Raw genomic sequence first — 15,606 nt, forward strand, 5'->3', positions numbered from 1 at the left:
AGGTCCCAGAATTGTGTTGGAGCAAAAATGTCTGAGAATATATGCATTGAAGAGAGTTACAATAATAGTTTCACTTTACTCACCACATCCCTCCACCAAGGCAGCACAGGTCAGTACCAAGGGAGACTCTCTCAGCCTGAAGTTTCTCATAAAGGAAAGTGAGAGTGTAGTGAGTGTCTGGTTTCCCCCATCATGTTGATAAAGGGGTCAATTCATTAAGAAGAGATACAAGTGTAAATATATATACACCCAACATGAAACACCTAAATATATAGAAAATATTAACAAAGCTGAAGGGAGAAATGGACATCAATACAATAATAATAGGGAACTTCAGTGCTCCACTTTCAACAATGGATAGATCATCCAGACAGAAAAGGAATAAAAAAATAGCAGACTTGAACACTATACGGTAAATGGACCTATGACATATACACAGACTATTCTATCCAATAGCACCAAAATACACATTCCTCTTAAGTACAGATGGAATATTCTCCAGGAAGAATCATATGTTACATCAAAAAGCAAGCTTTCACAAATTTAAGAAGATTGAAATCATAGCTAGTATATTTTCTGATCACAATGATATGAAACTAAAAATCAATAACAGAAGGAAAACTGAAATATTCACAGAAGTCTGGAAATTAAACAACACACGACTAAACAATTAATGTGTCAAGAAGAAATAAAAAGGCAAATAAGACTGTATCCTGAGACAAATGAAAATGAAAACACAACATACCAAAACTTATGGGATGCAACAAAAGCAGTTCGTTTTTTCTTTTTTTTTTGGAATTTTCTTTTATTTGTTTTATACAGTAGGTTCTTATTAGTTATCTATTTTATATATATTAGTGTATATATGTCTCTCCCAATCTCCCAATTCATCCCACCACCACCCCCCACCTCCGCTTTCCCCCCTTGGTGTCCATACATTTGTTCTCTACATCTGTGTCTCTATTTCTGCCATGCACACCGGTTCATCTGTACCATTTTTCTAGATTCCACATATATGTGTTAATATACGATATTTGTTTTTCTCTTTCTGACTTACTTCACTCTCTATGACAGTCTCTAGGTCCATCCACGTCTCTACAAATGACCCAATTTCATTCCTTTTTATGGCTGAGTAATATTCCATTGTGTATATGTACCACATCTTCTTTATCAATTCATCTGTCAGTGGGCATTTACGTTGTTTCCGTGAGCTGACTATTGTAAATAGTGCTGCAATGAACATTGGGGTGCATGTGTCTTTTTGAATTGTGGTTTTCTCTGGGTATATGCCCACTGGTGGGATTGCTGAGTCATATGGTAATTCTATTTTTAGATTTTAAAGGAACCTCTATACTGTTCTCCATAGTGGCTGTATCAATTTACATTCCCACCAACAGTGCAAGAGGGTTCCCTTTTCTCCACACCCTCTCCAGCATTTGTTGTTTCTAGATTTTCTGATGATGCCCATTCTAACCAGTGTGAGGTGATACCTCATTGTAGTTTTGATTTGCATTTCTCTAATAATTAGTGATGTTGAGCAGCTTTTCATGTGCCTCTTGGCCATCTGTATGTCTTCTTTGGAGAAATGTCTATTTAGGTCTTCTGCCCATTTTTTGATTGGGTTGTTTGTTTTTTAAATATTGAGCTGCATGAGCTGTTTATATATTTTGAGATTAATCCTTTGTCTGTTGATTCGTTTGCAAATATTTTCAACCCTTCTGAGGTTTGTCTTTTTATCTTGTTTATAGTTTCCTTTGCTGTGCAAAAGCTTTTAAGTTTCATTAGGTCCCATTTGTTTATTTTTTTTTTTATTTCCATTACTCTAGGAGGTGGGTCAAAAAAGATCTTGCTGTGATTTATGTCAAAGAGTGTTCTTCCTATGTTTTCCTCTAAGAGTTTGATAGTGTCTGGCCTTACATTTAGGTCTTTAATCCATTTTGAGTTTATTTTTGTGTATGGTGTTAGGGAGTGTTCTAATTTCATTCTTTTACATGTAGCTGTCCAACAAAAGCAGTTCTAAGGGTAAAGTGTATAGTAATAAATGCATACCATAAGAGAAGACAAAAATTTCAAATAAACAACCTAATTTTATACCTCAGGGAATTAGACAAAGAAGAACAAACTAAGCCCAAAGTCAGCAGAAGATAATATATAAAAAAGATTAGAGCAAAGTGAATGAAGTAGAAACTAGAAAGGCAATAGGAAAAAATCATTGCAAATAAGAGTTGGTTTTTCGAAATGGTAAACAAAATTGACAAACCTTTATCTAAACTAACCATGAGATAAAAAAAGAGGACTCAAATGAATGGAATTATAAATGAAAGAGGAGATATTAAAAATGATACCACCTAAATACAAAGGATCATAAGAGGCTACTGCGAACAATTATGTTTAAACAAATTGGATGACCTGGAAGAAACGGATAAGTTCCTACAAACATATGACCTACCAAGACTGAATTACAAAGAAATAGAAAATCTGAACAGGTCAATAATAAGGAGATTTACTAAATAAACAAAAACCTACCAACAAAGAAAAGTTCAGGACCAGATGGTTTCACAGCTGGATTCTACCAAATTTTTAAAGAATTAATGCCACTCTTTCTCAAACTCTTCCAAAAGATGAATATGGGGGAACACTCCCAAACTCGTTTTACAAGGCCAGCATTAGCCTCATACCAAAGCCAGATAAGAATACTACAAGAAGATAAAATTACAGGCCAATATTCCTGATGAACATAGATGTAAAAGTCTTCTACAAAATACTAGGAAACAGAATTCAGCAGCACATTAAAAGGAGCATACACCATGATGAATTAGGACATAATCCTGAGATGCAAGGATGGTTCATCATATGCAAATCAATAAGTATGATACTGCACACTAACAGAACAAAGGAATAAATTCATATAGTCATCTCAATAAAAGCAGAAAAAAATTTTTTTGAGAAAATTCAATGTCCTTTCATGATAAAAACTCTCAACAAATTAGGTATAGAAAGAATGTACATCAACATCATAAAGGCCATATATGACAAGCCCACAGTGAACATCATACTCAACAGTGAAAAGCTGAAAACTTTTCTTGTAAGATTAGGAACAAGACAGGAGGCCCACCCTCAACACTTCTATTCAATATAATACTGGAAATCTTAGAGCAATTAGACAAGAAAAAGAAAAGGCATCCAAATCTAGAAGAAAGAAGTAAAATTTTATCTACTTGCAGATGATATGATCTTATATATAGAAAACCCTGAAGATTTCCACCAAAAAACTGTTATATCTAATTAACAAATTCAGTAAAGTTGCAAAATATAAAATCAACATACAAAAATAAGTAGTGCTTATATACATTAACAATGAATTATCCAAAAAAGAAATTAAGAAAACAATCCCATTTACAATAGCATAAAAGTTAACAAAATAGTTTGGAATAAATGTAACCAATGTGGTGAAAGATCTGTACACTGAAAACTCTAAAGTACTGATGAAAGAAATTGAAGAAGACATTAGTAATTGGAAAGATATCCCATGTTCATGGATTGATAGAATTACTATTGTTAAAACATACATACTACCCAAAGCAATCTACAGATTCACTGTAAGTCCCATCAAAATTCCAGTGACAGCTTTCACAGAAATAGAAAAAAACAATCCTAAAGTGCGTATGGAACCACCAAAGACTCTGAATGCCAAAGCATCTTGAATAAGAAAAATAAAGCTGAAGGCATCACACTTCCTGATTTCAAAATATATTCCAAACTACAGTAATCAAAACAGTATGGCACTGGCATAAAAATAGACAAATAGAACAGTGGAACAGTATAAAGATCCCAGAAATAAATCCACACATTTACAGTCTTCAACAAGGGTGTCAAAATCACACAAAGAATAAAGGAGTAGTCTCTTCAATAATAGTGTTGGGAAGACTGGATATTAATGTCTAGAATGATGAAATTGAACCCTTATCTCATACCATATACAAAGTAAACTCAATATGTATTAAAGACTTAAACAAAAGACCTGAAATTGTAAAATTTCTAGAAGGAAACTTAGGAAAAATGCTTCTTGACATTGGCCTGGGCAATGATTTTTTTTATATGATCTCAAAATCACAGACAACAAAAGCAAAAATAGACAAGTGGGATTGCATCAAACTAAAATGCTTCTATGCAGCAAAGGAATCAATAAATAGAGATAAGACAATGTATTGAATGGGAGAAAATATTTTCAAGCAATACCTCTGGTAAGGAGTTAAAACCCAAAATATATAAGGAATTCAAACAACTCAATAGTAAAAAATGAAAACAAAAACAAACAACCCCCCAACAACAAAAACCAAACCAAACCAAAGCAACAATAAACATAACAAATAAAAACAAAAATAAAACAAACCAAAAAACCCAAATAACCTGATTTTTAAAATGGGCAAATGACCTGAATAGCCGTTTCTCTGAAGAAAACGCATAAATGGCCAACAGTTATAGGAAAAGGTGCTCAACATCACTAATCATTAAAGGAGTGCAAATCAAAAAACACAATTTAAAAAATTCTAACTTTGTGAGGTGATGGATGTGTTAACCTTTTCACATTAATCATTTTGCAATATATATATATATATACACACACACACATATATATGTGTGTATATATATGTAATCACTAGGTTGCACACCTTAAACTTACACAATGTTATATGTCAATCTTGTATTAATAAATCTGGAAGGAAAAACAAAACAATGAGATATCACCTCATACCTGTTAGAATGGCTGTTATCAAAAAGACAAAAGATAACAAGTGTTGGCAAGAATGTGGGGAAAGTAAACTCTTGTGCACTGTTGGTGGGAATGTAAATTGGTACAGACATTATGGAAAACAGTATGGAGTTTCTTCAAAAAATTAAAAATAAAACTACCATATGATCCAGGAATCTCACTTCTGGGTATATATCCAAAGTAAATGAAATCACTATCTCAAAGAGATATCTGCCCTTCCGTGTACACTGCAACATTATTCACAATAACTAAGATATGGAGGCAATCTAAGTGTTCATTCACAGATGAATGAATAAAATGTGGTGTATTTTTATACACAGAAGACTATTATTCATCCTTAAAAAGAAGGAACTCCTGCCATGAAACACCATGGATGAGCCTGCAGGACATTACGTTATGTGAAATAACCCAGACACAGAGTGGCAAATATGCATGACCTCACTTATGTAGAATCTAAAAAAGTTAAACTCATAAAAGCAGAGGGTTGAATGGTGATTGGCAGGGGCTGGAATGTGGGGAAATGGGAAGACGCTGGTCAAAGTGAATAAAATTTCAGTTATGCAGCCTGAATAATTTCTAGAGATCTAATCTACAGCATGGTGACTATAGTTAACAACACTGTATTATATACTCTGAATTTGCTAAGAGAGTAGATCTTAAGTGTTCTCACCACACACACAAAAAATGGTAACTATGTGAGGTGATAGACATGTTAATTAGCTTGATTATGGTAATCACTTCACAATGTATAACATATCAAAGCATCAAGTAGTACACCCTAAACATATACAGTTTTTGTTTGTCAATTATACCTCAGTAAGCTAAAAAAAAGTGTAATCGGAAAGAAAAGGAATCCTGCCAAAAGGACATTTTATCTTTTTAATAATATTGTGGGGCGTACATCTGAACTATGTACAGTTCTTCAAAGGGGAAGAATAGGGGAATTCACAAAATGTGTATATTTTAAGAACTTGTCAAACATCAGTGTGATTAAAATAAGCAACATAAAATTAAAGTAAAACTGGAAAAGAGTCAACCAAGCTTTTCACCAGTTCCCTGACCTTGAGATTCTTATGGAAAAGAAGAGACAATCACGTGTCTAGCATGATACAGCCATTTGTCAGCTTCAAGTGTTGCCATTTGAATAGATGATTCCTGGATATTCTTCACATCTTCTATAGCCTGAAAAGCAATATTTTTGTGAGTCTATGCAAAATGGCATAGCATGGCAACATGGGAAGTAGTCTCCATGCTTTGGGAACACTGTCTTAATGTGCTAGAAGTTATTTGATACAGACCCAGAGACTGTATAATCTTCTCTCCTAGGCATGTGGATTGATTTTATGATTCCCTGAAAAAAAAGTATCAGTTGCTCCATCAATCAGCACACATTTTCTGTATTTAAGCTTTATTAATTCATTCACTTACCTATTAAAATTTTATTGTACTTCTACTACATCTATAACATAACAATTACTTGAGGGATATAAAGTATGTAAGATAATTCTACTTTTGAATAAGATAAGACACTAGTTGGAATTTTGGCTCCCTTTCCCAATCCCAACACCTGAAAGAGACAGACATTGATAATAAAAGTCTCCAGCCACTGCCAGTGGCCCCAGAATCAGACAATTTTAATGGCTGAATTCTACCAGACATTCAAAAAACATGTAATATCTATTCCTTCCTTGTACAAATGGTTCCTGAAAATAGAAGAATAAATTAAAATGATGAAAGCTGTCCAAAAATATTTTAACAGCTTTATTGAGGTATATTTGGCATATTATTAAGTGTTGAAAATGATTTGGGGGTAATAGGAATCATCATGTACTGCTAGTGAGAATGCAAACTGATGCTCATTCTTGAAAACATACTTACAGTTCTTAATTTAAGAATATATCTATCTTAAGGCCCAGAGTGTTATTCCTGTGCTTTTCTATCTCAGAAAAACTGTCACCCAGTTCAAAAGAAAACAGGTGTGATATCTCTTTAAATGAGTTATCTAGCATGGTAGCTATTTCTTTTTTTTTTTTTTTTAACATCTTTATTGAAGTATAATTGCTTTACAATGGTGTGTTAGTTTCTGCTTTAAAACAAAGTGAATCAGTTATACATATACATATGTTCCCATATCTCTTCCCTCTTGCATCTCCCTCCCTCCCACCCTCCCTATCCCACCCCTCTAGGTGGTCACAAAGCACCGAGCTGATCTCCCTGTGCTATGCGGCTGCTTCCCACTAGCTATCTATTTTACATTTGGTAGTGTATATATGTCCATGACACTCTCTCACCCTGTCACATCTCACCCCTCCCCCTCCCCATATCCTCAAGTCCATTCTTTAGTAGGTCTGTGTCTTTATTCCCGTCTTGCCCCTAGGTTCTTCATGTCCTTTTTTTTTTTTTTCCTTAGATTCCATATATATGTGTGAGCATACGGTATTTGTTTTTCTCTTTCTGACTTACTTCACTCTGTATGACAGACTCTAACTCCATCCACCTCATTACAAATACCTCCATTTCATTTCTTTTTATGGCTGAGTAATATTCCATTGTATATATGTGCCACATCTTCTTTATCCATTCATCCGATGATGGACACTTTGGTTGCTTCCATGTCCTGGCTATTGTAAATAGAGCTGCAATGAACATTTTGGTACATGACTCTTTTTGAATTATGGTTTTCTCAGGGTATATGCCCAGGAGTGGGATTGCTGGGTCGTATGGTAGTTCTATTTTTAGTTTTTTAAGGAACCTCCATACTGTTCTCCATAGTGGCTGTATCAATTTACATTCCCACCAACAGTGCAAGAGGGTTCCCTTTTCTCCACACCCTCTCCAGCATTTATTGTTTCTAGATTTTTTGATGATGGCCATTCTGACCGGTGTGAGATGATACCTCGTTGTAGTTTTGATTTGCATTTCTCTAATGATGAATGATGTTGAGCATTCTTTCATGTGTCTGTTGGCCATCTGTATATCTTCTTTGGAGAAATGTCTGTTTAGGTCTTCTGCCCATTTTTGGATTGGGTTGTTTGTTTTTTTGTTATTGAGCTGCATGAGCTGCTTGTAAATCTTGGAGATTAATCCTTTGTCAGTTGCTTCATTGGCAAATATTTTCTCCCATTCTGAGGGTTGTCTTTTGGTCTTGTTTATGGTTTCCTTTGCTGTGCAAAAGCTTTTACGTTTCATTAGGTCCCATTTGTTTATTTGTGTTTTTATTTCCATTTCTCTAGGAGCTGGGTCAAAAAGGATCTTGCTGCGATTTACGTCATAGAGTGTTCTGCCTATGTTTTCCTCTAAGAGTTTGATAGTGTCTGGCTTAACATTTAGGTCTTTAATCCATTTTGAGTTTATTTTTGTGCATGGTGTCAGGGAGTGCTCTAGTTTCATACTTTTACATGTACCTGTCCAATTTTCCCAGCACCACTTATTGAAGAGACTGTCTTTTCTCCACGGTATATGCTTGCCTCCTTTATCAAAGATAAGGTGACCATATGTGCATGGGTTTATCTCTGGGCTTTCTATCCTGTTCCATTGATCTATATTTCTGTTTTTGTGCCAGTACCAAACTGTCTTGATTACTGTAGCTTTGTAATATAGTCTGAAGTCAGGGAGCCTGATTCCTCCAGCTCCATTTTTCGTTCTCAAGATTGCTTTGGCTATTCGGGGTCTTTTGTGTCTCCATACAAATTGTGAAATTTTTTGTTCTAGTTCTGTGAAAAATGCCTGTGGTAGTTTGATAGGGATTGCATTGAATCTGTAGATTGCTTTGGGTAGTAGAGTCATTTTCACAATGTTGATTCTTCCAATCCAAGAACATGGTATATCTCTCCATCTATTTGTATCATCTTTAATTTCTTTCATCAGTGTAGCTATTTCTTTGTTAAGTAGAATTCTACTGCCAGTATCACTTAGAGTGCTTTGTTAAATACACACATATTAAGAACCAACCTCTGGGCATTATGATTCAGTAGGTTTGGGTTAGGGCCCAGGCATGCATATTTTGAAAAATCTTAACACATGGTTCTGACATTTTACCCTTAGTTAAGATCTAGTGATGTGGTGGAATCAACATATACCTATCTTCTTCCAAGGGTTCAGTTAAAGGATTTCCGGGGTTCACCGTAGATGAAGTGGGGAACTTGAAGTACAAAGAGCACAAGAGGTCAGGCAAAGCACTCATCCTCCAGTTTTCCCTTAATCTTTAGATTGTCCATTTATCAGAGTCAGAGAAGCCAGGAAATTCATCCCATGAATGCTACTGTAATGCTTTCTGAAATAGAGTAAGCATTTATGGATGCTTTGAGAGAGTTTATCCCAAACATATTGAAGACTACTCCACATGAAGTTAGTTTTCTCCCAGGAATTTTTTGTAAAAACAAACAAAAAACCACTTCATAATTCATTGAGTATTTACCTTGGAGATATGGAAAGCCCACAGGACTTCTATTTCTCCCACCAGTATCACATATTCTATGTCCAAAGAATGATCAGAAACTCCAAATCCTTTCCTGTAGGGTCAGTATCAGGATATAGCCTCTGGGTGATAGAGCTCACTAGTTGTTGGCTGAGAGTGCGTAGAAAATGAGAGACCCTCTATAAATCTGTGGTTAACAGTACTCCGCACTCTAACTCCCAAATAACCCAGAAAGAAGTATATTAAGTTGATCTTCAGAACTTGCTTGCTGTCTGGTGTGATTTGAGCCACACGCCCCTTGCTTCTCAACCTCTCCCCACCCCCAACCTCTCAGGCCAAATGTATCAATCAATTGATAATCTATGTTTTCTTGTTAATGCTTCAAATTCCTCAAGTGTGTCTTGGAGTTGAAGTATAATGAGCCAATCGATCAAAAGCTTAACAGACTGATTATGATACTTTCATTTTGGAAAGAGAGAAAGGAGTGAAGAAAAGACATGAAAAAGGAGCTGAGAGTGGAGAGTAGATTGTGAAGGGAGAAGGGAGGGGAGAAAGAAGAGAACATATTCGTCATTGACTTCAAGTATATCTAGAATGGATTCTTCTAGGTCTCCCTTGGGCAAAGACAAATATGTAGTGAGGTAATAGTTGTGGGTTTGACTTCTGTAAATATAAGCAACCCTGCCTCACAGGACTTATGCAGTTTTGTTTAAAGTCAGGAGATTTTACATGAAGTTTATTTGAGGAATCTTTATTGAGGAATTGTTGCATTTTTAAATTCTAACTTCATGACTAATAGCATTTCTTACACGGTACTCTTTAAAGTGCTGTAAGTGTATCTGGTTAAACAGAATATTTTCCTCTATGGCTGTGCTGGATAACAGAAGAGCTTCTCTACTACCCCAATTTTTCCTGTGGGCTTTGTGATGAAGCAAAGTAAATTTGCAAAATAAAAGTGAAATAATACTGAAGAGAAACTGTAGCTAAAAATGAAATCTCTTTTCAGTCAATAGTTCCTCTGTTTAGAGTATTTCCACCCCATACACATTTAGTTTCAGCCTGAGGTGATGAGAGAAAATAACATTTGACACTGTAACAAGAAACCTGTCTGAAAGATTATTTTTATTTGAAAGGTGGAAAATTGTTAATAGGAACTGAACAATGGTGGAAAATTGGTAGGCTATGGCAGTGATAACGTTCTGGTGGCATCCTGTCCTCTGAGCAAGCCAACAGTGTAACTCAATGCTCTCCACATTTCCCTGCTTACTATATTGGAGAAAAGTAGAAGAATAGGCATTATCCTTTAACAATGGTAGAGGAATGGTGTGGTTATAAGCAGAGAGCTAATTAGAAAAAGTGTAGGCAGTGGAATGCAGTGGGAACTTGAGTTTGAACAGTCCTGGGTTTGAATTCTGGCTTGAGTACTTTCTAATACCATGACTTTTGGCAAATTAATGTGTCCTGATTTCCTTATCTTTAAAAGTGGAATATTAATATCAGCTTTGCAGAGTTGCTATAAGACTTAGAAATGATATATGTAAAGGGTCTTGTACTATGTATGTGCTCAGTAAATGGTAGTGATTATTGTTACCTTCCCCACACCAAGGAAAGTTTACCTAGAAAGAAATCAAAAACAAACCCATATTGTAGTGAATGGTCTGATAAAGAAACAGCATTGCCAATGAATTTTCCTACCTGATTTCAAGTTAAACTGCCTTATTATTTTTAAAAGTTCAGCTCTCACTGCTCTAGGAAGAAAATTGAGTTTTAAATCATAAGTAACCGGGCTTCCCTGGTGGCGCAGTGGTTGAGAGTCTGCCTGCCGATGCAGGGGACATGGGTTCGAGCCCTAGTCTGGGAAGATCCCACATGCCGCGGAGCAACTAGGCCCGTGAGCCACAATTACTGAGCCTGCGCGTCTGGAGCCTGTGCTCCGCAAGGAGAGAGGCCGCGACGGTGAGAGGCCCGCGCACCGCGATGAAGAGTGGCCCCCGCTCGCCGCAGCTGGAGGAAGCCCTCGCACAGAAACGAAGACCCAACACAGCCAAAAATAAATAAATAAATAAATAAATTTATTAAAAAAAAAAAAAAACATAAGTAACCATAAAACTGATGTATGGCATAGGGCAATGTTTGAGAACACCATGGATAAACTAATGTGGAATAATTAAAAAATGGAGATACTGTGACTATATTGTATTTTCCTTCTTTTTTTGAGGTGTTATTTTTTTTCTGTAGCTGTGCTCAAAGTGAAAATCTAAATGTAACTGTAGACCACATCGCATAGGTTTAACAAGCATCTCTTCATAAAGCAATCAGTGATCTCTGGCCAAAAATAAAATAAATTTATAAAATTTCTCTACAGCAAATAAATACTGTGTGTAAATTTAATTTGAAACAGAATAAGCTTGATCAATTTATGAGCATCAGTGTTCCATATTTATAACTATTCTCCATTACCTTGTATTAATATTATGCAAAATAAGGTTTTTTATGCAGTAAAATACGTTACTAACTTGGATGCTTAATGTATGTGATTAAAGCAATTAAAAACTTATTTATTTCATATATAAATATGATTACTAAAGATAACTCCAAAATTCATACAAAACAAATCATAGATACTTTGAAAATACTCAGGGCAGTAGAGAATGAAAGATAGAGAAATAGAGTGGAATACTGGATAGTAGAGGCCTCTTCTCAAAGATTAAAATAAAATGGACAACCTATAAATTTTATGTTAAAAGTTAAAATAGCAAATTATTCTGGATGAAATCTGGAATATAGGAAAAATTGATAAGAGCAGGTTCAAAAATCCTATTAAGGCCCAGCATTGTAGGTTTAATGTTATCTCTAGTATGTTCCGGCACGTGTTATATGTTCCTGTCACTGGATGAGATAAGAGTTGGGGAAGTTTTTATCTGATGGTTAGAATGGAATCTCCTCAAATCAGATTAGAAGTTCTATACATTCAGGTGTGGATACATTTGTGGATACCCAGTGGGGACCTGGACTGCCCAGTTCCTGCATCCTACCTGAGAGGAAAGGTGAGCTGAGTAGGTACTCTCCTAAGAACTGGGCAGGAAAGGCCTATGAGCTCCTTGCCAATTAGGAGAGTAATTACCTGGAACAGCCTGTGCTAGGTAGAATTCTAGATGAGCCACAAAATCCCTGCTCCTGGTATATGCGACCCACATAATTACCTTCTCTTGAGTGTGAGTAGAACCTGTGAATATGATTGGATATTACTTGCTTGATAAGGAATCAGGGTAAACAAAAGGAAGCTAATACTCCATGGCCCTGATGTTTCAGAGGAGGCTTTAAAAGAAGATGAAGTGTCAAAACGGTCTGGTCCTGCTGGTTTTGAAAATGTAACCTCTATGAGCTCTAGAGCTGAAAAGAAATGGAATGTGGCAACCACCATATGAGCTTGGAAAAGGAACCTGAGCCTTAGATAAGACCCAAACTCTGACCAATACCTTGATTTCAGCCTGGTGAGGCCCTGATCAGAGGACCCAGCTATTCAATGCCTAGACTCCTTCCTATTCATGGAAACTGTAAGATAATGGATTTGTATTGCTTAAACCACTTAGTTCGTGGTAATTTGCCATGCAGCAGTAGAAAACTAATACACAGTCAAGTTATGCTTTGTCAAAATAGGCAAGCTCAGTTAAAATAGAAAAATATGTAACTGAGAGAAAATGGCATGTGCAAATATGAAGAAGGAAGTGAAGACAAAAATGGAAAGCAAGTGATCAAAGTGAAGTGGCCAGAGTTGTCAAGAGGAGGACAAATTGAGGAGTAGAGTGAAAGGTAGAGGGGGGACAAAAGACCAGACAAAGGTCTGTATTTGTTCTGGTCTACTCTTATGAAGTAATATGAATAGCTCTTGTTCTGGGATGTGGACTTTAAAATATACTTTTTTAGCCTACTAGATAGATGGATATTTCTTCTATCACTGATTTTCAGAACAGTGAGTAAATTCATAGAGTGAATGAAGGACCTAAACATCCTGGGAAAGGGAAAGAGTACTGAAAGGCAGTGGATATATATGAAAAGGGAAAAAATGATGCACAAAGTGATGTGATAGATGCCACAGAAAATTTGAATAAGCTTAGAACAGGTCATCACATTTGTAGCAGGTTCTTGTAATGAAAATGATATATATGTGGATGGATTTTTAATAGTTGATTTTCTAGTAGTTTGCCTATTCCCTAGTCCTTTCATAAGTTCAAGACGCTTTTGCCATAAAACATACCTCACTGATGTCTACTGCCTACTTATCATGACTTTGAAGCATTGTTTGCCCCAAATTTCCCATTATTGTGCTCTAATTACCCATTGTGATGTCCAGATACTTTATCTTGACCTTTTATTCATTACTAAGTGCATGCCTGGAGCCCAAAATTCTATTACCATATACTCATGGATGCTGTATTTTACCCAGCAGAATAAAATATCCCTCAGTGACTAATTCTGGGACTGTTTCTCCAGTACCTTCCATGACTTAGAGGGTACATACCCATTCACTTATGCTCTGATAGGAAAATCGGCCATACCTGACTAAAAAATGAGGCAGAACATTTTAATCATAGCTTTTTAAATTAGTAATATTACCTACATTTGAAATATCTATTTACATTTCCCGAAGTTTTAGTAAATTGAGGGCAATGATTATGATCCCCATAGCTTGCTGATTTCAGAATGTAGTGAAAGTATGAACCACAGATAAAAGGCATTAGAATCATTCTTGGATAACTTGTTACAAACACAAGTTCCCAGGTCTCAACCTCATAATGTTTGATCTTTGATAAAGGAAACTGCATTTAAAACAGGCTTTTTAGGTGATTCTTGTGTAAGAAAAATTTTGAGAGCCACGGGATTAGGAAATATTAGAGATATAAATCATTTACATTTTGTTTTACATCACTATTGTAACAAATCGTGAAGGAATGTCAGTACTTCGTAATATATTAATTATTTCCCTCTCAATATTTTCATGTAAATTTCAAGTTCACAGTCTAAGAACATATTCTCTCAACAATATTATGTGTTTACGTGAAGTAACATGATTGCTGATATCAGATTGGCTTTTATGGGATTGGTTCTTTTCTATGACCAGCATTTAGAGATAAGCAGTGTCAAAAGATAACTCTAAAGATGAGACAATAAGAAAGGTAAGTAAATAGGATTTATAAGCATACTGAAGACTGATTCTTCTGGTCAGCCCAGAGACATGAGATACATGTTACAGAGCTGTAGATTCAAAACAAATACCACTCACTGCTAGGACAGAGTTATTAATATATTGCTATATTAGGTTATTACCAGTTCTGGAATTGAATATACCAAACTTACAAGTAATTGGTTTTTATTATCAGCATCAGGGCTGATCAGAGTGTTTTAGCATATTTTTGAGATAAACATGTCTCACTGAATTTTAATTCATGATTCAAGTCCAATAATTAAGCTATTACTTATTATAAAAATAATTAAACAATTTTTAAAACTTTTGAATTGTCTATTCTAAGATCTCCAATGGACAGCAAGTTTCACTTTTATTTGCTTAAGTTAAAACAGAAATGAGTTCGGCTAAGGTTATTTTTGCACCTCTGGAAGAATATTTCCCTAGATAGCACTATTAAACACATAGCTGAAGGTATTTGAGGATTTCAGATGGTTTGAAAGAATACCTCTCCGAAATACTGAAAATATTTGATAAATAGAAATGTGATCTGGGTGAAAATCCCCAGGATTTCTGTATGTTAGATATAATTCCTATCCATAATTGGAATTTTAAAAATATAAAAATAAGACAGTTGATGAATGGTATAAAGAAAAGTATCTTTATGTGACAATCTGAGACATATATTTGAGAAATAGTGATCTGTTTTTGTAAACACAGCTAGTCAATTTAAATTTAAGATTACAAATTAGCATTTCATTCTAGATTAACCAAGGGTATTGTACGTTAGAGAAATAACAACCTATTCCCAAAACTGAGACCATAACTTATTGTACTTAACATATATTACATACTGGTAAACGTAATATCTATTTGCTTAATTAACAAACATTTAATTATGCAAAGTATATTATAATTAGAAATGGAATTTATGACCCTATTTTACCGTAGTCCACATCACAAGACTACTATATAATTCCATAATATTGTAACTCTCTAGAAAAATTATGGAATAAAAAAAGATAAGTAATACATTATGATCAGAAAACGTTGAAAAGGATGTTCCAGTGAGTTGGAATGACCAAACCATAATTGCTCACATTTAAATAGAAGGTAAATGGACATTATACTGATCTCATTTGTTGGTGAAAGACTTTCAGCGTTAAAATACTGAATTTCATATATATATATACACACACACACACACACACACACACACACATATATACA

The sequence above is a fragment of the Eschrichtius robustus genome, chromosome X, assembly GCF_028021215.1.
Source record: "Eschrichtius robustus isolate mEscRob2 chromosome X, mEscRob2.pri, whole genome shotgun sequence".
In the NCBI taxonomy this organism is placed as follows: Eukaryota; Metazoa; Chordata; class Mammalia; order Artiodactyla; family Eschrichtiidae; genus Eschrichtius; species Eschrichtius robustus.